Source organism: Phaseolus vulgaris, chromosome 4 (genome assembly GCF_000499845.2).
Source record: "Phaseolus vulgaris cultivar G19833 chromosome 4, P. vulgaris v2.0, whole genome shotgun sequence".
Classification (NCBI taxonomy): Eukaryota; Viridiplantae; Streptophyta; class Magnoliopsida; order Fabales; family Fabaceae; genus Phaseolus; species Phaseolus vulgaris.
This window is the reverse complement of record NC_023756.2, coordinates 39,776,726-39,802,556: the sequence shown is the minus strand read 5'-3', so window position 1 is coordinate 39,802,556 and position 25,831 is coordinate 39,776,726. Positions and strand designations below refer to the sequence as shown.

General features: G+C 44.1%; 1 pseudogene; it reads left to right on the top strand.

Moving 5' to 3' along the window:
• The first annotated feature begins 1,092 nt into the window (after window positions 1-1,092).
• Window positions 1,093-25,831, top strand: part of LOC137838803 (receptor-like protein EIX2) — a 69,303-nt pseudogene continuing 44,564 nt past the window's right edge.

The window sequence follows — 25,831 nt, the reverse complement described above, 5'->3', positions numbered from 1 at the left end:
GCACCCCTATTCTATAAAAGAAATAAGAAGAGCCATCTTATTATACTCTTGTCCTAAAGCTCTTGCCATGCTCCTAGTGATTCGTTGGACTTGGGCCCCTTGCTGGGCTTGGGCCCCTTGTTGGGCTTGGGTTTCATGGCCTTGAGCATCCTCTACTTGGTTTCCATCATACTCCCCGGGTTGGAGAGAATTTGTCCACGAATTTGGGAAACCTGCAGCAAAAGGAGTGAGATCAATAACATTGAAAGAATTACTACCAAGATAAGTAGTGGGCATATCTAACTCATAGGCATTATCATTAATCCTCTTGATGACTTGGAAAGGGCCATCACCACGAGGCATAAGTTTTGACTTTCTTAAAGAAGGAAATATATCCTTTCTCAAATGAAGCCAAACCCAATCACCGGGCTCAAAGATTAATGCCTTTCTCCTTTGGTTGGCAGTGTCAGCATACTTACCAACTTTCTTCTCAATTTGTAACTTGATGCGGTTATGCAAATCCTTAATAAAAGAAGCCTTTTCAAAACCATCTTTGCATAGAACCTCATCAAGTACAGGAATGGGAAGAAGATCTAGAGGTGTGAGGGGATTAAACCCATAAACAACCTTAAAAGGAGAATGGTTAGTGGTGGAATTTACTACCCTATTATAAGCAAATTCAACATGAGGTAGTAAATCCTCCCAAGCCCTTGGATTCCCGGAAATAAAGCATCTCAATAATTGACCCAAAGTTCTATTAACCACTTCAGTTTGACCATCAGTTTGGGGGTGGCAAGTAGTAGAAAACAAAAGTTTTGTGCCAAGTTTCCCCCATAAGGTCCTCCAAAAGTGACTTAAGAACATAGAATCCCTATCGGATACTATACTTCTAGGAAGTCCATGTAAACGAACAACTTCCTTGAAGAAGAGATTTGCAATATGGCAAGAATCATCCACTTTGTGGCATGGAATAAAATGAGCCATTTTAGAAAAACGGTCCACTACCACAAAGATGGAATCCTTACCCTTCGATGTCTTGGGTAGTCCTAAGATAAAATCCATAGAAATATCAACCCAAGGCATTGTAGGGATAGGAAGAGGGGTATATAAACCATGGGGTTGGACCTTAGATTTAGCCTTCCTACATGCTATACATTTATCACAGAAGGTATGTACGAATTTGTGCATGTGAGGCCAAAAGAAGTGTTCATGCAATGTTTCTAAAGTCTTAGCAACCCCAAAATGTCCCATAAGCCCACCCTCATGAGCCTCTCTAACAAGAGATTGTCTTATGGATCCTTGGGGAATACAAAGTCTTTTCCCTTTGAAAAGAAAACCATTATGTAAGAAAAAGTCTTTGTGACCTCCCTCGGAACACTCTTGATAGATTAGAGAGAAATCTAAGTCATCTTTATAAAGTTCCTTTATGTGATCAAAGCCTAAATATTGAACATTCAAAACATTTAACAAGGTATATCTTCTTGAAAGAGCATCGGCAACAACATTAATTTTACCTTGTTTATGTTTGATCACATATGGAAATTGCTCAATAAACTCCACCCACTTAGCATGTCTCTTATTAAGCTTGCTTTGGCTCTTCAAATATTTAAGGGACTCATGATCACTATGGATCACAAATTCCTTTGGAAAAAGATAGTGTTGCCAATTTTGCAAAGCTCTAACAAGAGCATAAAGCTCTTTATCATAAGTGGAGTAATTGAGATGACTCCCTTTGAGTTTCTCACTAAAATAAGCTATGGGGTGCCCTTCTTGAAGGAGAACGACCCCAATGCCTATATTAGAGGCATCACATTCTATTTCAAATGTCTTAGCAAAGTTAGGAAGGGCTAAAATGGGGGCTTTAGTCAATTTATCCTTTAAGGTTTGAAAAGCGTTTTCTTGCTCTTGTCCCCACTTAAAAACCACATCCTTCTTTACTATGGCATTTAAAGGTGCGGCAATTGTACTAAAGTCTTTCACAAACCGCCTATAAAAACTAGCAAGTCCATGAAAACTTCGTACTTCATTGACATTGGTTGGTATAGGCCAATGTTGAATTGCTGCAACTTTTGTTTGATCTACATGCACCCCTTTATGACTTACCACAAACCCTAGGAAGTCTATATGATCTAATGCAAAGAAACATTTAGCATGATTAGCATATAATTTTGCCTTCCTAAGTGATGGCAAATTTCATGAAGGTCTTCTTGAATCATGTAAGAGATGGTGCGGAAGCAATGGATGTGTGTGTGCAAGATCCTCTTAAGAGTGATGTTGATCTTGAAGGTGCATGATGTGTATGAACATTGGGAGGTTCGGCCAGTCCAAGGAAAGGTGAAGGATGTGAAGTTTAGAGCCTAGAGTTCTAGGAAGAAGCAAAGCTTGGCACAAAATGGCAGCATAACTTTACTCACAATAAACTTGAAAATACAAGGTGTAGGCTCCTCTTTTTATAGGCTAAAAAGGACCATAATGCAACCCTGATGCTAATCAAAATGAAATGCAAATTTACATCACATGGAGCACATGGCCATGTGGAGAATCCTTCTAGAAAGTGACCAAATCTTTAGCAAATCTAGGTCAAGTCTCATGGAATCAAGTTTATGCTATTTACACCACAACTAATACTAAACTACCCCTAATGGGCCTTCATGTAGCATAAACAAATCTGCATGGATTCGCTTGGCCATGGGCTTAGCAATTTGGTCCTAGAGGCTCCTTTCATTGGCCTAGACGCTCTCCACCTTGAGCTAGACGCTCCTCCCCTTTGGCCTAGACGCTCCTCCCTTAGCCCTAGACGCTCTTGGTTTGGTTTTGGATGCTCATGTCTTGGCTTTTGTCTTTCTTGTGAAGTTGTGCTTGGCCCTCTTCCATCATCCCCTTCCTCTTGAAAAGGATTTGTCCTCAAATCCAAAGCTTTTTCTTCAACTAGGGGGATGAGTGTGGCTGGATGGTTTCCATCATCTCCTCCTTCTTGAGAAGATCTATCCTCAGATCTACAGACTTGATCTCAGATAGCAGCCTCTTGCTTCGCCAAAGCTTGTCCTCCTGGATCAAACGTCCACCTATAGAAATCATCAAATAAAGCATAGGTGTTAGTTTGAAAATCAATTTTACTATGTTGCCATTTTTGTTTTTCTTTTGGTTTTGGCAACTTTGGACAATGTTTCTCTTTTGATTGTTGTATGTGTTCTGTAATCATCTTATGCATTTTGAAATGTGCATTTGTGGTTACTTTCTCTTTAGGCATAAATCCTATAGGAGATGGTAACAACTTAAAAGGAGAAAGATGATTTAGCCCACATATAACCTTAAAAGTAGAAATATAAGTAGTTTTGTGAACTACTTTATGGTATGTATGCTCATCTCTAGAGTTGTGTGTGCACTTCATGATTATTCTAGGCATAGTAGAAAGAGCTAAATTTTCAAATGTATTTTGACCATACGTTTGAGGATGATAAGAATTTAAAGTGTGCAACTTAGTTGCAAGTTTTCCAAAGGAAATCCTCATATCATGGTTTGCAAAATTTGAAGCTCTATTCAACACTATGCTTGAGGATAAACCATGAAGATGTATCACTTCTCTAGAGAAGAGTTTATCCATAACCATGAAAATTGAATCAAAACCTTTTGTTGTCCTAGGGAGTTTTAATATGAAATTTGTATTGATCCTGCCTGTTGACCAGAACGTTGGAACCTGCCTCGTCAAAGGATCGACGTGTGCACCGCTTCAAACCTCCGTCCTTCTTCAAGATCCACCTCAAGAACCTGCAAAAGAACAAAGCGGCGCCGCTGCGGCCGATCGCACTCCAACGCCCAAGTCAGTGACCGAACCACCAAATACTAAGAGCAAGAACACTCAAGAAATCTCAAGGAACCGTGCAATGTTCTCTCTCACAGTAAGCTCTAGAACTCGCAAGCGTAAAGAGTATAATCTGAACGCGCGTACCTCAGAAAGTTCGTTGAGAACCCTTATATACCTGGTCACTTTCTCTCTCCTGGCAGTTACAGACCTGGACACGTGGCTCGCATCCAGTCGTACACGTGCCATCATCTGGAGCCTCCTTGACTTGGGCGCTGCTCGTGACTCTCTTTTTGGCTAAGTTATTTATGCATGGTACTGCCCAGTGCATAGCTAACTTGGGAGCGCGATCTCTACTGGAATTGGCGAGTTATGGTGCTCTCGTACACCTTCCCTGTGGTCTCGCCGGCCGCCTTCATAATCTGCACCACCTTCACCTTCGGCGATGTGCTTGCTCTGGCGATCTCCAATCGCTTGGTCGCCTGAGTTTACATCTGGCGACTTCACCTTCAACTGGGCGATCGCCGGTCCTGGTATGCTGAAGATCGGAACACGCCAACTTAATAACTGGCGACTACACGAACCCCCCCGACTTCCTTCACTTCTGCGAATCTGGCGCCTTGTCAACACGCCTACACTGTAGCTTGGTGCCACGTCATCACTTCCGACTACCAAGATGGTACACAAGCCCCCCAGTCTTAAGCGAAGACTTGTCCAGCGAAAAGACTGAAAGAGTCACGTCAACACCGACCTACGTGGCACTGACGCAGAATTCCAAGCGGTTGTACTTTCTGCTTCTCTGACGCTCCACCAAACCCCTCACCCATCGCTCGACACGTGGCTTCATCAACGGTTACCTTCAGTTACCATTTGCGCTTCCCAAACCCATTTCGAAAAACCCTTAAACCCATTTTCACTCCACTGTTCCATCACTTTTCTTCGTATTCGCAAACGCTCCAACTTCCCTCTGCAAAAAAGCTCTCAGCGTTCTCCAATATTTTGAATCACCAGCATCCTTCATCGTCTTCCTGATCATCAAAAGGTACCTCCTTTCCTTCTTCTGCTGGTTTTTCCTGCATTTTAACCGATTCGCATCATCCTGTAACTGTCTGGTGCATACGTTGTGGGTTGTTTTTGCGATTTCTCCTTCTTCGTAACTTAGGGCTCTGTCAACGTCACAACGAACCTACGTTCGTTCGTTTTTCACCTTTCTTCCATGATCGAGTCAGCCTCTGTGACCCCTGATCATTTTTCCTTTTCTTCTTCCTTTGCAGCTGCAACAATGACTCGCTCAAAGATCACCCCAAAATCCTCCTCCTTCATCACGAAACCCCTCTTCACAAGCACACGACCCACCGCGAGTACGTGGCGCTTCGTCTTCTCAGGCTGAGAGGCCTGCACCTTCCCGCCCCAACCTGGCCCAGGCTACTCCGCCTATCATCGGAGGAGCCTCCGTCCCCCCACCAAACTTCAAAAAACTATACCCCTGGGCCAACTCGACCCTGTTGGGGGAAACATCTTCTGTGAACACTGCTGGGGCAGTTCTGCGATTGACGAAGGGGGATGAGCCTCACCAATCATTCCATAAGGAGCACGATGAGAAGATGACAGTGCTACCTTGCCCCCCTGGCCTGCCAGTTTGTGCTGACGACAAGGCAAACACCGGTGGAGCCTTCTGTTTCGTCTACACAACTCTATTCAAGAAGGTGAAACTCAGGTTTCCCTTCACCCGCTTTGAGAGGGAGCTTCTCACTGAGCTCAACATCGCCGCCGCCCAGCTTCATCCCAACAGCTGGGCGTTCGTGCGAGCGTTCCAAGTGATGTGCGACCATCTGGGGTTGCCAGCATCTGTAGATGTATTTTTATTTCTCTTCGAAGCCAAGCACCCGGGAGACCGCCTGTGGGTAAGCTTGAATGGGATTGCTGGGAGATCAATCCTTTCCATCTTCCAGCAATCCTATAAAGACTGGAAGGGCAAATTTGTCCAGATACGCCCCAACGAGAAAGACGCGTCATTGCTCGACGGTTTCCCCTTGTATTGGGTAAACAAGGGGAACAAAGAGTCCAAAAGCTGCTTCAGGAGACCCAGAAGTCCTGATAGCATGGGCGCTTTGGACAGAGATCTCTGCTTTTTCTGGAAGAGTGTGGTAGACGCCAACATCACCTTCCTCACCACCACACTTATCTGCTTCGAGTTCTTCGAGGACCAACTCGAAATTCGAATAGGTTAGAACGCTTAAGTTCTTGTTTTAATACTTACTTCTGTTAACTGTTTCTGGGCGTCTTGTGCGTTGTGCGCAAGACTTTGATTTTATTTTTCTGCACCCTTTATCTGTTTTGCTGCGTATTGCCTTATGCATTCATTTTCCCTCTGAACTAACCCTTGCATTTTTGCTCTATGCAGATAACATGTTGGGCCAGGGCAAGCTTGCTGAATTAAGGGCGCTCGCCCGAATCCACGGGTTGGCAACGGGTTCCCAAACAGTGCCAAATTCTGTGGTGGAGATCGCCGCCGCACAGGGCCGATCGCCACCCAAGGGCCCAGCTCCTTCCGATGTCCAACCCGCCGCTCAACGCAAGAAACTTGCCCTCAAAAGACCCAAGAGGAAAACTCCCCAGGTAGTCCACGAGGAGGAGGAGGAAGACGACGAGGCCACTGAAGATGGCCTTGTTACGAAGAGGAAGAGGGTGGCACCTTCACCATCTGCACCACCCCCTCTTCCAGCATCAACACCGCCATCCACGCCTGCCCCTCCTCCATCATTGCCACCTCCATCAGCTCCTGCTTCACCAGTCCAAGCCATTCCATTGGCATCCGCGCCACCTGCGGTTGAGGCCCCCGGGCCAAACTTCATGGAGGACCCCCCGAGCGCCTCCACACCTTGTGCAATAGTTGGAGGGGGTCCTCCTTCAAATGCCTCAGCCGCAGACGTTGCTCCAATCGGGGATGAGGTTGCCCATACCTCTCCAATTCTGATTACCGAATCCCCGACGTCGCCACCACGCCCAGAAGCGCCTACTGAAGAACCAACTAAAGAAGGTGGCGACGAAAACCAACAACAGGCCCACCCAGCGCCTCTACAAGCAGCAAACCTCCTTCTTGAGGTCACGAGGATGTGGGAGCCTTTATCTGCCAAGCTGAAGAAGATAGCAGAAGACATCCCCGCCATCATAACTAGAGCTGTGGAGAGCTCCACCAGGAAGCTCCAGGACGACCTCTTCAACCTTAGAACTGAGAATAGCACCATGAGGGTTGAGGTGGAGAAGTTGTCCTTCAATCTGACACTCGCGGAGATTGAACACTCCCGAGTAGAAGATGCGATGAGCACCGAGCTCTGGTTGGCGCGCAAGGAGGCCACCGATCTTCGCCACAAGGTGCAGCTTCTGGCTCAAGAGAAGATTGAGCTGGAAAGCAAGATTGTGCCTTATCGCGTTAAGGTGGCTGACTTAGAGGCCCTAATAAAAACTGACACCGCCAAGGTGAAGAAACTGGAGCAGAGGTCCGCTGATCGGGAGATCTTCCTGGGAAAGGTGGAAAAGGCGAGGGACGACGCCATGGCTGAGCTTGCCGAGGCCAACAAAGAGAAGGGGAAGATCGCTGCTGAATAGGAACAAGTGCAAGCAGAATCCAAGAAGGTTGCTGAAGACCTTCTCTAGGCTCAAGAAACCAACGAAAAACTCAAGAAGCAAGTCGAAGAGCTGGAGTAGCAGAATAAGGGGCTGAAGGAACAAACTGAAGAACTCCAGAAACAGATTGAAGAACTTAATCTGAGTTCTGCCCAAATTCTGGCTGCTGGATTCGCGGCTGCACGGGAACAGTTTGCATGCTTGTTCCCCGATCTGGATCTCAGCATGGTGTCCCTAAACAACGATGTGGTGGATGGGAAGGTGGTTCCCGTCGAAGACTGATCAATTTCCCCTCATGCACCACCTTTATGCTTCTTCTTTGTATGCAATTGTAGAACTCCATATTTTCCTGTATACGTGTTTTTGAACTGATACTTATTTCAACGAAATTGCCTTTGTATTTCTTCCTGTAACTTCTTTGCCTGCTTCAACTTCCCTTGCGCAATTTACTTCAGACGAATGACTTAGTAATTTTGTAGGCACGATCTTGTACTTAACTGTTTCGAACCATTTCAGCTTCAAACAATAATCACATTAACAACTCGTAATCTTAAGGCAATTAACCTTAGAGTAAAATCACTCTTCAAGCAACGAACTTTAACTCAACCCCTGGCTTAAAACATTGCTTCACCCGATCTGCTTCATTAAAACGAGTCTTTAACTTTCCCGGCACTGTTTGAACTTTTCCTGGTCGCCAAAGACTCTTGGCGATATCAACTTCTTCCTGGCTTCATGCCTTGGCCATTGTTCTTTTATCTGGGGTAGAGGCGCCTTTCGGATCCTTCTCTACCTTCCTGAACTTCAGAACAAAAGACCGGGTGGCTAGGCGTTCTCTTCGAACCTACCTTAGCCACCTTCCAAACTTCGTCCACCCTTAACACCACACCTGAACTCGTTCAAGACGAGAAGGATTTTACCTTGCCTGAACTCGCTCATCGGCGAGAAGGTCTTTAGCTTGCCTGAACTCGCTCATAGGCGAGAAGGTCTTTCACTTGCCTCTACATTGCCCCGGGGGTTACATCTTCTCGCCCCCAGAAACACTGAGGACTTTTCACTGGTGCCTCTACATTGCCCCAGGGGTTACATCTCCTCGCCCCCAGAAACACTGAGGACTTTTCGCTCTTCCTCGCCTGCACTCGCTCGACGGCGAGGAGGTCTTTAACTCGCCTCACGACGCGCGGGGGCGTTGAGGTCTTTTAGCTGGTGCCTCCGATCGCCGAAAGACGATGAGGACTTTAACTTTAACTTGTGCCTCCAATCGCCGAAAGACGATGAGGACTTAAAACTTTTAACTGGTGCCTCCGATCGCCGAAAGACGATGAGGACTTAAAACTTTTAACTGGTGCCTCCGATCGCCGAAAGACGATGAGGACTTAAAACTCTTTAGAAAGCATGCAATATATCTTTAACTTGCCTTAAGCCACATACAAGTGACAAGGTCTTTCTTCAAAACTTTCTGAAAACAACAGGCACGCAATCTAAAACAACTTGTACTTCGAAAACTTCTCTTTATTGGGTGGCCTCATTAAAAACCCTCCTTAGGGAAAAAAGAGTGCCCCCTTCAAACTGTTTTAACAGAGACATTGTAATATAACTTCGTGTTTGTCTTTACTTACAAGGCTTCTTAACTGTAATACAACTTCAGGTGCGTGGCGTTCCAAGTGCGAGGAATCGCCCCTCCTTCCAATGTCTCTAAGCGGTAGGCGCCGTTCCCGAGCGCCTCGGTTATTCTGAACGGCCCCGTCCACTTGGGCGACAGTTTATTCTCCATCTCGTACTGGTGGGCTTTCCTCATCACCAGGTCGCCCTCTCTAAACTGTCTTGGCATCACCTTCGAGTTGTATCTTCGTTCAATCCTTCTCTTCACCGCTTCAGCCTTCAATCTCGCCTCTTCCCTGACCTCATCCAGTGGATCCAAGTTCAGCCTTCTCTCCTCATTCGAGTCTTCCTCTACAAAATTCTGGAATCTCGGCGAGCTCTCCTGGATCTCTACTGGAATCATTGCATCACACCCATAGACCAAGCTGAACGGGGTCTCATGGGTTCCTGACTGCTCGGTGGTGTGGTACGTCCAGACTATACGGGGTACCTCCTCAGCCCAGCTTCCTTTGGCTTTCTCTAGTCTTCTCTTCAAACCTCTCAGCAACACCCGATTAGCTGACTCCACCTGGCCATTCGTCTGAGGGTGCTCGACGGATGCAAACACTTGTTGAATTCCCACCCCTTCGCACAGCTTCTTCAACAAGTGGCTTGCAAACTGAGTCCCATTGTCTGACACCAGGCGCTTGGGCACTCCAAACCGGCACACAATATTCTTCCACACGAAACCTTCGATCTTGCGTGCGGTGATCTGGGCCACTGGCTCTGCTTCGATCCACTTGGTGAAATACTCAATCGCCACCACCAAGTACTTCATCTGCCTGATCGCCAGCGGGAAAGGTCCCAGGATGTCGATTCCCCAAGTATGAAACGGCCAAGGGCTGTAGATCGACTTCAACTCCTCGGGAGGCGCCTTGTGCCAATCGGCGTGCTGTTGGCATTGTTTGCAACATTGGGCATACTTCTTGCAGTCTTCTCTCATCGATGGCCAGTAGTAACCTGCACGGAGAGTCCTTGCGGCCAGAGCTCGACCCCCGACGTGGCTTCCGCATATACCTTCGTGGAGCTCTACCATGATTCTCGTGCACTTCTCGCCATGTACGCATTCCAGGAGTGGGTGAGTGAACCCAAACCTGTACAGATCGCCATCAATCAATATGTACTTGCTAGAATTTTTCTTTACCTTCCTAGCCTCTGTCGAATCCAATGGGAGAAGGCCATCTGCCAGGCACCGCTTGTACTGTGTTATCCAGGTGTCTGGCTCATGGATAGCGCAGACCTGCGTCATATTCACCTTCTCTCCTCGACATGCTCTAATTCTCGGCGATCTCAAAGTCTCTTGCGTCAGGGACTTATGACTTCTCGCTGCTTTCTCCGTCGACTTGCTTATCTGAAGGACCAGGTGATCTGCTACAAATGCTCTCGGCGTCTTCAGAGTTTCTTGAATCACCGTCCTCTGCCTACCCCCCTTGCCTGAACTGGCGAGCTTAGCTAGCAAGTCAGCTCGGGCATTCTGCTCTCTGGGCACATGCACTACCTCAAAGGAGGCAAAGGAACTCTTCAATTCCTGCACATACTCCAAGTAAGCCACCATTTGTGGATCTTTAGCCTGGAACTCGCCTGTTACTTGTCCTGTGACTAGCAGCGAGTCACTCTTAGCCATTAACACCCTGGCTCCCATCTCTTTGGCCAGCAAAATCCCGGCGATCAGCGCCTCATATTCTGCTTGATTGTTACTGGCTTTGAAGGCAAATCTCAAAGATTGTTCGATCAGCACACCGTTGGGTCCTTCCAAAATGACTCCAGCACCGCTACCCTGCTGGTTCGACGATCCATCCACCGAGAGTACCCAACGGAAGTCGTCCCCTTCAACTCGTGTCGCCTCAGACGAGAGCTCGACCACGAAATCCGCAAAGATTTGCCCCTTGATCGGGCCTCGGGGCTCATATTTAATATCAAACTCTGACAATTCTACTGCCCACTTCACCATCCTTCCTGCAACGTCGGGCTTCTTCAAGACCTTCTGGATGGGCAGGTCAGTCATCACCAGTATGGTGAAGCTATGGAAATAGTGGCACAACCTTCTCGCCGAAAATACCACAGCCAGCGCAGCCTTTTCCAGGGCCTGATATCTCGTTTCGGGGCCCTACAACACCTTACTAACAAAATAAATAGGCTTCTGGGCCTGATCTTGATCCTGGGCGAGCACCGCACTCACCGCCCTCTCAGTTACAGCAAAATACAACCTGAGAGGGGTTCCCACCAGCGGTTTGCACAAGACCGGCGGGCTCGCCAGATATTCCTTCAGCTTGACGAAGGCTTCCTCGCACTCCTTCGTCCAAACAAACTTGTTATTGCGCCTCAAGCACTGAAAATAGGGATGGCCTTTTTCTCCGCTAGCTGACACGAAGCGAGACAGGGCTGCCATCCGACCTGTTAGTTGTTGAACTTCCTTCACCGTAGCTGGGCTCCTCATCAGCAAGATGGCGGCACACTTATCAGGGTTGGCCTCTATGCCTCTTTCAGTTAAGAGGAAACCCAAAAACTTTCCAGCCTCCACGCCGAAAATGCATTTCTCTGGATTAAGCTTTAATCTAAACTTGGCGATCGTCGTGAACAATTCTTCCAAGTCTGCAACGTGCTTGCTCTTTTCTGGCGAGGTCACGACCATGTCATCGACGTACGCTTGCACGTTCCTTCCCAGCATTGGTGCAAGTACTCGATCCATCAACCTCTGGTACGTGGCCCCCGCGTTCTTCAGCCCAAACGGCATCACCTTATAGCAATAGCACGATCTCTCCGTCATGAAGGCTGTCTTTTCTTCATCCATGGGATGCATCTTGATCTGATTATACCCCGAAAAGGCATCCAGGAAGCTCAACAACTTACACCCTGCAGCACTATCTACCAGGGCGTCTATGCTTGGTAAAGGATATGAATCCTTTGGGCAAGCCTTGTTCAGGTCAGTGAAATCGACGCACATGCGCCATTTCCCGTTACTCTTCTTCACCAGCACGACATTTGCCAGCCCTTCAGGGTACTGGACTTCCCTGATGTGGCCTGCAGCGAGGAGTTTCTGCGTTTCGTCCCTGATCGCCTGCCTCCTCTCTTCGTTGAACTTTCTTCTTCTTTGTCGCACTGGTCTTACCAAGTTGTCCCTCGCCAGATGATGGCACAAGAAGTCGGGGTCGATCCCGGGCATGTTCGAAGCGGACCATGCAAACGCGTCCAGATGCCGCTCAATCACCTTGGCGATCTGGTCCTGGAGCTCAACCTCCAGGGATCTTCCCAGCTTGAAGATCTTTCCCCCGATTTCTCTCTCGAGCCACTGTTCGACGGGTTTTGGTCTGGTTTCTCTGGCGATCACCGCCCTGGCGATTCCCAGCTCTCTCGCTTCCTCAGGGCGATTCCTTGCCTCTTCCTCCTCCAAGCCAGCGTTCCCCTCCCCCAGCTCAGCGTCCACCATCTCCATTCCGGCGATCTCTTCTGTTACCGTCGATCTGGGCTTCACACCAGGAGGCGGGGTGGTTGTTACGTAACTCACCGATCTCTTGTTTTTCAGGCTATTCTCATAGCACTTCTTCGCTTCCTTCTGATCGGACTTGATGGTGATAACCACCCCCTCCATGGACGGCAACTTCACCTTCATGTGCCGGGTCGACGGTATGGCACCTATCCTGTTGAGCGTGGGTCTTCCCAACAGGATGTTGTATGCTGAAGGAGCGTTCACAACGAGGTATTTGATTTTCTCCGTTCTTGAACCCGCCACGTCTGTAAACGTTGTCCTTAATTCTATGTACCCCCTGACCTCCACCTGGTCACCAGCGAAACCATACAAACACCCTTCATAGGGCCTCAGCTGGTCAAGGGGCAGCTCCAACTGCGTGAAAGTCGGCCAGAACATCACATCTGCCGAGCTTCCTTGGTCCACTAGCACCCTGTTGACCTTTCTTCCTGCTGTTATCAGCGAAATTACTATGGGATCGTTGTCATGAGGCACAACATCCCGGAGATCTTGCTTGGTGAATGTAATATCCACTTCCGGCGAGTGGTCTTCAAACATATCCACCGTCATCACAGACCTTGCGTACCTCCTCCTCTGCGATGCGGTGCATCCACCTCCTGAGAAACCCCCTGCAATGGTGTGGATTTCTCCGTGCGTAGGCATCTCGTGCTGCTGAGCTTCAGCACCTGCTGGTTGGGAGCTCGACGCGCCCCCCGTCCTTCTATCCAGCAAATAGTCATTTAGGAACCCGCTCTTAACCAAATCGTCGAGCTGGTATCCTAATGCTAAGCACGAGTCCACTGTATGGCCAAAGCCCTGGTGAAACTCACACCAGGCGTCTGGCTTTGGTCCCAGCACCTTGTCGCCCACCTTTTCTGGCGCCTTCAACCTAGCGGATATGTTGGGAATGGCGATCAGATCCGCCAATCCCATGACAAACTTGTGCTTAGGCGGGCGATTGTATTCCCGGCGTGCTGGTTGCTGGCGTCCTTGGCCCCTGCCCTTGTTCTTCCTTGGATCATAAGGATGACGAGTCCTCTGATCCCTTCTGGCCGCCGTTGTCTCCAGCACCCTCTGCGGCTGGATCCTGGTCTGGGCGCGTGGCCTAGTGGGGGCCACGCTTCCCCTCTTCTCGGCGACTTCACTCTCGTCGGCGATGTGGGCCACCGCAAGTCGCCTGACCTCAGCAAACGTGGCGGGGTGTGCCCTGATCAATGCCTCGCAGAATGGCCCCGGCAGCTCGCCCTTCTTATATGCATAGACTAGCATTTCTTCATCTTTGGCCGGCGATCTGACCATCTGCGCTCCGAAGCGATTTAGGTAGTCCCTGAGGGACTCTCCCTGATACTGCCTTATATCAAACAGGTCGTAAGACACCCTGGGCGGTGCCTTATTCACGATGTACTGCTCGACGAAAATCTTCGAGAACTGCTGAAAACTGGTTATGTGACCGTTAGGCAGGCTCACAAACCATTCCAACGCCGTTCCCTGGAGCGTGCTAACAAACATCTTGCAATACACGGCGTCTGATCCCCCTGACAGCATCATCTGCGTATGGAACGTGGTGAGATGAGCCTCAGGATCCTCCACGCCGGTGAAAACAGCCTTAACAGGAACCACACTCGTAGGAATAGGCGTGTCAGTAATCGCCTGATCGAAAGGCATAGGAAAAACACGAGGTGGCGACGACGGCGCGACCTCTTCAGCAATAGAACGCCCTTGCTGCTCCTGAAGAGCTTGACGTAGCTCCTCCGTCACCTTGCTAAGCTCATCATTCCTGGCCCGAGAGGCGGCCAGGTCCTCATGCATTCTCGCCTGTTCTATGCGCGAGGCTTCCACAGTTGCCTGCAGCGAGCGCATAATCTCTACCATCTGCGCCATGGTCATGGCGGCGGCGCCTTCAACAGCGACGGGCGCAACTGGATTTGAACGATTGCTTCTCATTTTTCTCATGAAACTTAGCGAATCACAGAATGCAGCGAACAACACTTACTTCAGCTACAATCGATTCAGCGATCAATCGAAAAAAACTGCGCGAAACTCCGCAAGGAAACTCAAGAGCACCGCGAACCTCCAAAGAAACCTGCAACTCCACCAGAAACCACCGCTTCTCCCACGGATAACTAAACGAGCGAAAGAACTCAAACTCCACCGAACAAATCACGCGTAAACAGCAGAAAACCTCACTTCACCGAACAAAAATCCAAACGAACGGTGGAAAACGCGAAATCACCGAACAAATCTTAAGTGAACAGCGAACTACGGTTGCACCAGCACACAACCACACAGAAAATCACGAAAACCTCCAAGAACTCACGCTGTGGATGGGAACAGGTTTTACACGGCCCCACGGTGGGTGCCTGATGATCCTGCCTGTTGACCAGAACGTTGGAACCTGCCTCGTCAAAGGATCAACGTGTGCACCGCTTCAAACCTCCGTCCTTCTTCAAGATCCACCTCAAGAACCTGCAAAAGAACAAAGCGGCGCCGCTGCGGCCGATCGCACTCCAACGCCCAAGTCAGTGACAGAACCACCAAATACTAAGAGCAAGAACACTCAAGAAATCTCAAGGAACCGTGCAATGTTCTCTCTCACAGTAAGCTCTAGAACTCGCAAGCGTAAAGAGTATAATCTGAACGCGCGTACCTCAGAAAGTTCGTTGAGAACTCTTATATACCTGGTCACTTTCTCTCTCCTGGCAGTTACAGACCTGGACACGTGGCTCGCATCCAGTCGTACACGTGCCATCATCTGGAGCCTCCTTGACTTGGGCGCTACTCGTGACTCTCTTTTTGGCTAAGTTATTTATGCATGGTACTGCCCAGTGCATAGCTAACTTGGGAGCGCGATCTCTACTGGAATTGGCGAGTTAGGGTGCTCTCGTACACCTTCCCTGTGGTCTCGCCGGCCGCCTTCATAATCTGCACCACCTTCATCTTTGGCGATGTGCTTACTCTGGCGATCTCCAATCGCTTGGTCGCCTGAGTTTACATCTGGCGACTTCACCTTCAACTGGGCGATCGCCGGTCCTGGTATGCTGAAGATCGGAACACGCCAACTTAATAACTGGCGACTACACGAACCCCCCCGACTTCCTTCACTTCTGCGAATCTGGCGCCTTGTCAACACGCCTACACTGTAGCTTGGTGCCACGTCATCACTTCCGACTACCAGGACGGTACATGTATCTTCCCAAGGATCATTTGCAAAAGGTGAAGGAGTTGAGAGTTCATGAGACATTGCCTTGGGTGTAGTTTGAAAACAAGAATTGTACCTAAGGTAATGTATTTGAACTTCTTTTCTCATGGGGGACAAAAGTTTTCCTTTTAAAAGCTCTAGAGTTTTATCAACTCTAATTTGTCCCATGAGTTCTCCTTCATGAAGACTTTTTCTCTTATGTGTAAGGATAGTCTCGTTGTGACAACCATTGTTTCTAAGGATTTGTACACTTTGCAATGGTTGTCTCAATAAGACATGACAAGTTTCTTTAGGCCCTACTTCACTTAAAAATTTGTTTTTGTAGATGCTTATAAAAAACTTGACATTCACTTGGTGATATCCTAGCACATATGAGAAATAATCTATTTCATTTTTATCTATGCAAGCTTCTTTTAAAGACTCTTCTTTTTCACTTAGGCTTGCAAGTGTTCCTTTACAAAAGGTAAGGCTTTGAGGTTGTTCAACAAGACACATATTTTCAAAGGTATTTTTAAATCTTTGGTCTTGTTGAATGACCTTGTGGGAAGGAACACTCTTCTCCCACGCCTTTTGTTCTTCAAGGGTCTTCTCATGCTTTTCTTTTTCTTCTTTTTCTTTAGCTTCCCTTTCGACTTCCCCTCTCTTCTTTTGTATTTTTCTTTCCTTTCTTTCTTTATGGGAAGCAAACAATTTTTCTACCCTCATTTCCCAATCTAGGCAAGCTTCTATATTTTCTTTTCCATGGAAATGGGGTTGTTCTACCCTAACCTCTCTTGGGTTTTCTTGTTCTTTTCTATCTCTTATATGTCTTCTAGGGGGTGCTTGATAATAATCATTTACTCTAATGCTTCCCTCCCCAAAAGAATCATGATCTTTAGAGATATATGCATGAGAAGGTAATTTTTTTAGAATGTGAGACTTCTCATCCTTTGCTTTAGTCAAAACATTAAGTTTAGTCTCACTCTCCAATTGTCTATATGCAATTGATTGCAAAGTTTGTGAAACTTCTTTCAAAAGAGTTTTTAAAGATTTTAATTCACTTCCAATAGACTTTGTAGAATGAGAAGAAGAAGACATGGCTAAAGCTTTGTGTATATAAGTATTTTACCTTGAGAAAACTTATGAAAGTTAAAGAAGGTAATTTTCCAGGTAAGGGAGGTGAGTCACAAAGGACTACTTAAATACCAAGCCTTTGCCTTAGCCAAAAACTATCCCTCAATGTCTTCACACAAAACTTCCTCTTAGTAAACTACTTAGAACACAATTAAGTTGAGAAATCAAAACTTTTTTTTTTTTTTCAATGCAAGAAAACAATGTATGCTAACTAATTAACAAAGCTAGACGGTTTAACACAAACTTAACAAAATAATCATGCAAAGCGTCACTAACTAAGCAAAAGAAAAGGCAAATTACAAACAATTAACAATTGCTAATTAAGAATTCTATACTAGTCGGCCCTAGGTGAGGCTTCTTGGACACTTTGAGCCCTTGAAGACACACTCACCGTCTAAAACGTAATTAAGAGGTAATTAACACAAATTAAGTTGCAAGGAAATTAAGAAAACTCCCTTTGTTGATCCTCTTTTTGCTAAATGCACTTCCTTGTTGTCTTTGCTTGTTGGCCCTCCAAGTGTTTGCAGTGTTTTTCAAGAAAGCTTGATTCGGCCTTGGCTTTGTTTCCCCTTAGAATGAAGGTCTTAATTCTCCAATTCCAGCACCTATCAAAAGACTAGACCTTACCCAAGTCAAGTTTCCATTCAATTAAGCACCAAAGGAGAATAAATTCCAGCACCAAATTAGAGGTCAAAGAACAAAAGCAAGAAACAATTTAATTGAATAAAACAGTACCACCAAAAGGAGTTAGATTATGACAACTAGAAAGAGGTCCAAGAAATATTAAGCAAGCAAATAAAAGGTACCAAAATAAAGGTAGACACACAAAAGAATCCTAAAAATAGCACTAGAATTAGATGACAAAAAAAATAAAACAGCACCACTGGAAAATGTTGTGGGCCAGAAACGTGTTTTTCCCCAATTTATGCTGAGCTTTGTTTTTAAGATATGATTCTGAAATTTGATATGCAAGATATTCAAGATCTTATCTAAAATCTGGCTTTGGAATCACTCAAAACGCATGCACCAATTTTTTTTAATAAATTTTTCAATTTTGGTGTTCAGTTACGCCAGCTGTAGCGCCTCAGATTTGCACACTGATTTTAAAAGATTTATCATTTTTTTCTGTTGATTCTTTTGAACTAATTCTTTTTTTGTCCTTTCTATAACACTTCAAACTTGCATATTCCAGAGAATCAAAATTTTCCTATGAGTGAAAATATTTTTCTGGAACAAAACATCCAGGACAGAAGCAAAGCCTGGCACAAAATGGCAGCATAACTTTACTCACAATAAACTTGAAAATACAAGGTGTAGGCTCCTCTTTTTATAGGCTAAAAAGGACCATAATGCAACCCTAATGCTAATCAAAATGAAATGCAAATTTACATCACATGGAGCACATGGCCATGTGGAGAATCCTTCTAGAAAGTGACCAAATCTTTAGCAAATCTAGGTCAAGTCTCATGGAATCAAGTTTATGCTATTTACACCACAACTAATACTAAGCTACCCCTAATGGGCCTTCATGTAGCATAAACAAATCTGCATGGATTCGCTTGGCCATGGGCTTAGCAATTTGGTCCTAGACGCTCCTTTCATTGGCCTAGACGCTCTCCACCTTGAGCTAGACGCTCCTCCCCTTTGGCCTAGACGCTCCTCCCTTAGCCCTAGACGCTCTTGGTTTGGCTTTGGATGCTCATGTCTTGGCTTTTGTCTTTCTTGTGAAGTTGTGCTTGGCCCTCTTCCATCACTAAGGGTTTCCAAAAATTGTCTAACATGTGACTCATGATCTTCTAAAGACAAGCTATATATAAGAATATCATCAAAGTAAACCACAACAAACTTGCCAATGAATGCTCTTAAAACATGATGCATGAGTCGCATGAAAGTACTAGGAGCATTAGTCAAGCCAAAAGGCATGACCAACCACTCATATAAACCAAATTTGATCTTAAAAGCGGTTTTCCATTCATCACCATGTTGAATTCGAATTTGATTGTAACCACTCTTAAGATCAATTTTGGAAAATATTTTAGACCCATGTAATTCATCCAACAAGTCATCTAACCTAGGAATGGGATGCCTATATTTGATGGTAATGTTATTTATGGCGCGACAATCCGTACACATCCTCCATGTCCCATCTTTTTTTGGAACAAGTATGACAGGCATAGCACATGGGCTCATGCTATCTTGTACCCACCCCTTAGCTAATAAATCCTCAACTTGCCTTTGAATTTCTTTGGTCTCTTGGGGATTGGTCCTATATGCAGGGCGATTTGGTAAAGAAACCCCGGGCATGAAGTCTATTTGGTGTTCAATCCCTCTTAGAGGTGGTAAGCCTTTAGGAGGATCTTGAAACACATCTTCATATTCCTTTACCAAATTGTCCAAACATGTGGGACTATCCTTAGCCAACTCACATTCAATAGTACTAGGAATAGCTAAAAAAATAGGCTTGTGAGTAACTATTACCTTTTTGACTTGTTAGGTAGATATGAGAAGGCTTCTCTTGAAATTTTTTATATCTTTTTCTTTCTCTCTCTGTTCTCTCATTTTGACTTGGTCCTCATGTACTTCCTTTGGAGAGAGAGACTTAAGAATGACTTTGTGCCCATGGAAGTGGAAAGAAATTTTATTGGTAAAGCCATCATAAAACACTTTTCTATCAAATTGCCATGGCCTACCTAAAAGAATATGTGTGGCCTCCATTGGGACAACATCACACAAGACCTCATCTTTATATTTGCCAATGGAAAATGTAATGAGGACTTGTTTGTTCACCACTAACTCACCCACCTCACTCAACCATTGTAACTTGTAGGGCTTGGCACGAGAGATGGTAGGTAATCCAAGTTTGTCTACCACTCTTGTGCTTGCCACATTAGCACAACTCCCCCCATCCACAATTAAAGAGCATACCCTATCTGATGTGATTCCACTAGCCATATAGAAAATGATTCTTGACATTCTTAGGAATCACCTTGAGCTGGACATTATAGAGGCACTTTTCTTAGAGTTGGATCATTGTTCTAAGACAAGAACTCACCAAAAACTAGTACCAAATCCCAAACTCATTTGGATGCTCCACATATTGTCAAATTGAATCAACAAAGAGAGGTACAAAGGAACCGAACAGAATTGAATAAGCAAACATTTGAACCGAACAAAAGTGTAATTAAAAGGCAAGAACAGAACATAGGTGCTGGAAAAAATAGAAAAGCCGAACCAGACAACTCAAGAACACAAGACAACATGAACAATTGAAAGAGAAGGAAGGAAGGAGAAGAGAGTGCTCATGAAGATGGAAGGATGTTGGATGATCTCGCCACTAGAAGTGTGGAATGCTCCTAGATAAGAGTGATGCCGCCACTTGAGGACTCCATTGATCCATCAAGATAAGACTAGAGAAGAAGGCTCCAAAAGCTCTCCAAAGTTCACTCAAAATTTGAGTAGAGTTTTCTTAGATTAATTCCAATCTCCAATTTACAAAGAGAGCACCTCTATTTATAGCCTAAGGTGCTGAAATGTAAGCTACACAAATTCAAAAAACTCCCTCCCAAAAAGCTTCTAGAATTTGCGCCTAAAACAAAGCATGAGGAAGGTGTGATCCTTTCTCTCACTTTGGCACCTCCTTATTTACTCCTACACCTATCTACTAACACACCCCCCTAAGACTCTTAACTAAAGACTAAAAGATGCTTTAACAATAGAGGTTTCTAATGTTTCCCTCTAAGCACCTTTCTAAACAATATTTATTTAAAACTTGGCCTTGCCCTTCATGGGATGGTCTTTGGGCTTTTGTGGGCTTTGGCCTTCTTGGGCTTGGGCTTGGGCTTTATCTTTTGCAAAGATTAACAAGAAAAACTTTAAATGTGAAGGCGAATGATCTTGTTCTTCATTATAAAAAGCCACCTTTAGTTGATTCTCATCATACTCCCCGAGTTGGAGAGAATTCGCCCACGAATTCTGAATCCCTGCATATAACAAAGTCAGTTTACTTTTACAATCAAAAGTGTAAGAAAAAGGAATACATGACTCAGCAGATGGAACCAAAGGGATTGCAGAAAAGGAGGTCCTACAAATCGACCAAGTTGGAAAAATGTGTTTGGGAATGATGATATTTTTGGGAAAAAGACCTCTTAAATGGTGAAACCCATTAGGAGGTATGAAAAAATCATCCCTAACATATTTTAACCAAGGTGGTGTTGAAATAGGAACCTTGGGTAATGAAAAAGATAAAGAAGAAGAAGACCTTGGACGGTCCATTTGAGGCATAGCACGAGTCAACATGATGGATGTAGAGGAGAAAATGGTGTGACTCGGTGTAGTACTTACTTCTTTTTCTTTCTCATTTTCTCTTTTAGTTTTCATTTTTCTTTGGTCCTCATGAACCTCTTTGGGAGAGAGGGGTTTTAATATAACCTTGCGCCCTAGGAAGGAAAAAGACATTGTATTGGATAGGCCATCATGTAAAACATGTCTATCATATTGCCAAGGCCTTCCTAAAAGAAGATGAGATGCTTCCATGGGCACAACATCACATAAAACCTCATCTTTATACTTTCCTATTGCAAAGTTAATGAGGACTTGTTTATTCACCATGATTTCACCTACTTCACTAAGCCATTGTAATTTGTAGGGCTTAGTATGAGAGATAGTGGGTAAGGCTAACTTCTCCATAACTCTTGTACTAGCCACATTAGTGCAACTTCCCCCATCAATAATCAAGGAACATAACTTGTTGTTGATAAGACATCGGGTGTGAAAAATATTTTCTCTTTGAGTATCATTCAAAGATTTTGGAATTGTGCCCAACATACGTCTTACCATCAATAAGTCACCTTCACAAGGACTTGCACTCTCATTTTCACTTGATGGTCTAGAAGGTGAAGAATGCCTAGGTGAATTGGAATCATGCTCACTAACTACAATGCCTTCATGCATGTACATACTTCGTTTAGAAGGGCAATTAGCAGCAATGTGACCATATCCCAAACATTTAAAACACTTTTGACTAGACGATTTAATTGGGGATTTAGGCCTAGAAGTAGATGGCGTAGGATCCTTGGGTTTGAAAGAAGAATCTTTGGAAGGATGTTTACAAAAAGAATTTTTGTTTCTCCAAGACTTGGAGTAGTATCCATCATTGGAAGCATTTTTGAAAGAGTTTTTCTTAGCAAGTTGGGCTTCCACCTTCATTGCAAGATGAACTAAAAAGCCCAATGATGAATACTCTTGTAACTCAACAATGTCTTGAATATCCTTCCTAAGACCACTCACAAACCTAGCAATCATAGCTTCCTCACTTTCCTCTAATTCAATTTTAAGCACAAGCGTCTCAAGCTCCTTATAATATTCATCCACATTTAGCGTGCCTTGTTGAAACCGTTGGAGTCTCAACATGAGGTCTTTCCTAAAATGTGGGGGCACAAACCTAGCGCGCATATGATCCTTCAAAGAGTTCCAAGAGTCCACGGGAGGACCCTTGTGATAGATAATGTCCTTTACAATTCCATGCCACCATTTCATGGCATAATCACTAAACTCTAGGGTGGCTACCTTGAGCTTATGCTCATCTTGGATCTCATGGATCTCAAAAATTTGTTCACACTTAGCCTCCCAATCTAAATATACATTTGGATCACTAGAACCATTAAAACAAGGTAGCTTGACCGAAGGAAGCTTGGACTTTGCATCATGATAGAAGCCATTGCCGTAGTGAATTCTTTCCCCTTGGTGATGATGTCTTTGTCCATGGACTTGGGGTGGAGTTCTCCTTCTCCTATGCTCATCTTCACGGCCAACATCATTGGAAGAAGCTCTTGTTGAAGGTCTATGATGCTCATCATGAATTGAAGGAGATGGTCTAGCTTGTTGCACCTCCATCTTTTGCAATTTCTCCTCCAACCGTCTAATGGTTCTTTGAGCTTCATGTAATTCACCAAGGATTGAAGCTTTGGAAGGAGAATTCTGCTTGTAGGATGCATCACTTGAAAATCCAGCCATTTGTAATTAAAAACAACAAACACACAAAAATAGCAAACAAGTTAAAAATTAGCAAAAACAGTGAGCTTTGGCAATGAAACTGCCGAAGTGAAATGAGGCTGAAAAAGAGATCACTCTCAAGGAAATAATGTTCTTGCACCAATCTGATCTTGAGGCCTTGGAATCCTCAAATGAAAGATGTCAAAGCAAGCACACCAATCTCAAGAGCAACCACCACAAAACCAAAGAATCAATAAAGACAAACAAGAAAAGGTATAAGCAAAGAAAGGTATTTGCAAAAGGAATACTATATGTAAGACAAACTCAAAGAGTAAGGAATGAAAGACAATCAAGAAAATAAAGAACTCAATGAGAAAGTAGGCACACAAAAGAATACTTAAGGAAAAGCACTAGAGTAGATGAAGAAAACAAAAATTTAGCTACTGGAAATTTTTTTTTTTAATGCAAACTGTGCTTGATATTCACTGATTTAACTGGAATGATGTAGAGCGAACTGGATTCTGAAATTTAAACCACAGAATCTTCAAGATGTTAACTCAATAATGGCACTGGAATCAATTAAAAACAGTAAGCCAATTAACTGAGATAAATTTTTTAAAATCGCTGCCAGATTACCGTATTCTTTTCGGCAGAATTGTACACTTTTTTTATTTTATTTATCATTTTTTGTGTACTTTGAATTTTTGAATGATTTTTTTTCTACGCTTTTCTAACACTTTGAATATCACAAATCCAGAATTTCAGAATTTTCCAGTGAGTAAATCAATTTCAATAAGAAAAACAGTAAGCACTTTTTTTCAGAAACAGAGGAATCCTAATAGGAACAAAAAACAGAATTATGAACTAGCAAAGACATAATGGAAAATGATGTATTGGAACTTGTATAGGTCTAGAATACAAGTATGAACTCAATTCTAAAAAGAAAATGCACAAAGGATCAATATCAATTCAGAAAAAATATATGACACCAAAGCAAGAAACAAACAAAGCAATAAAAGTACTACTAGAAGTATGACAATTACGGAATAACATGACTAAGACAAAACTTGACAAGATTACAAAATTAAAAGACACATCACAAATTTTAACAACAAGTGAAAGGAAGCTTAAGGTAAACTCTAGGAAGGATAATGCCATTCCAAAAGAGCAACCATACTCATAAGAAGAATGAGTGCCATAAACCTTTTCACAAGCACTTGGTGTAAAAGAAAAACAGCAAGAATACTCAAGTAAAAATCTAAAACAGAAACTTAAATTGCAAGAAATTAAAGAGCTCTTGAAATTAAAGTGCACACAACTCAACAATTAAACAAGAAGAACCTATGACTCATGATACCACATGATGTGATTCCACTAGCCATATAGAGAATGATTCTTGACATTCTTAGGAATCACCTTGAGCTGGACATTATAGAGGCGCTTTTCTTAGAGTTGGATCATTGTTCTAAGACAAGAACTCACCAAAAAATAGTACCAAATCCCAAACTCATTTGGATGCTCCACATATTGTCAAATTGAATCAACAAAGAGAGGTACAATTAAAGGAACCGAACAGAATTGAATAAGCAAACATTTGAACCGAACAAAAGTGTAATTAAAAGGCAAGAACAGAACATAGGTGCTGGAAAAAATAGAAAAGCCGAACCAAACAACTCAAGAACACAAGACAACATGAACAATTGAAAGAGAAGGAAGGAAGGAGAAGAGAGTGCTCATGAAGATGGAAGGATGTTGGATGATCTCGCCACTAGAAGTGTGGAATGCTCCTAGATAAGAGTGATGCCGCCACTTGAGGACTCCATTGATCCATCAAGATAAGACTAGAGAAGAAGGCTCCAAAAGCTCTCCAAAGTTCACTCAAAATTTGAGTAGAGTTTTCTTAGATTAATTCCAATCTCCAATTTACAAAGAGAGCACCTCTATTTATAGCCTAAGGTGCTGAAATGTAAGCTACACAAATTCAAAAAACTCCCTCCCAAAAAGCTTCTAGAATTTGCGCCTAAAACAAAGCATGAGGAAGGTGTGATCCTTTCTCTCACTTTGGCACCTCCTTATTTACTCCTACACCTATCTACTAACACACCCCCCCTAAGACTCTTAACTAAAGACTAAAAGATGCTTTAACAATAGAGGTTTCTAATGTTTCCCTCTAAGCACCTTTCTAAACAATATTTATTTAAAACTTGGCCTTGCCCTTCATGGGATGGTCTTTGGGCTTTTGTGGGCTTTGGCCTTCTTGGGCTTGGGCTTGGGCTTGGGCTTTATCTTTTGCAAAGATTAACAAGAAAAACTTTAAATGTGAAGGCGAATGATCTTGTTCTTCATTATAAAAAGCCACCTTTAGTTGATTCTCATCACTATCATTAATAAGACACCTTGAATGAAAAATATTTTCTCTTTGAGTTTCATCAAAAGGTTTCAAAACTTGTCCAAGCATGCGTCTTATTACTAATAGGTCACCCTCATGTGGGCTTTCACTCTCACTTTCAGTTGGGGATCTAGAAGGTGAGGAATGTCTAGAAGATTCGGACTCATGCTCACTACCATCTATCCCATCATGCATATACATAGCTCGTTTAGAAGGGCAATTAGAAGCAATATGTCCATAGCTTAAGCATTTAAAACACTTCTTACTAGACGATTTAGGTGGTGATTTAGGCCTAGAATTGGAAGTGGAAGGCTTAGACTCTCTAGGTTTGAAAGTAGAGTCCTTAGAAGGGATATTTGAAAAAGAGATATTTTTATTTTTCCAAGAAGAGTGGTAGTAGTTATCCTTAGAAGAATTTTTGAAAGCATTTTTCCTTGCAAGTTGATTTTCAATTTTACTAGCAAGGTGCACCACATTTTCCAAAGAAGAATATTCTTGTAACTCTACCACGTCTTGAATGTCCCTTCGAAGGCCACTCACAAACCTAGCTATCTTAGCTTCCTCACTCTCATCCATATTAACTTGAATTAAAAGCGTGTCTAGTTGTTTAAAGTAATCATCCACACT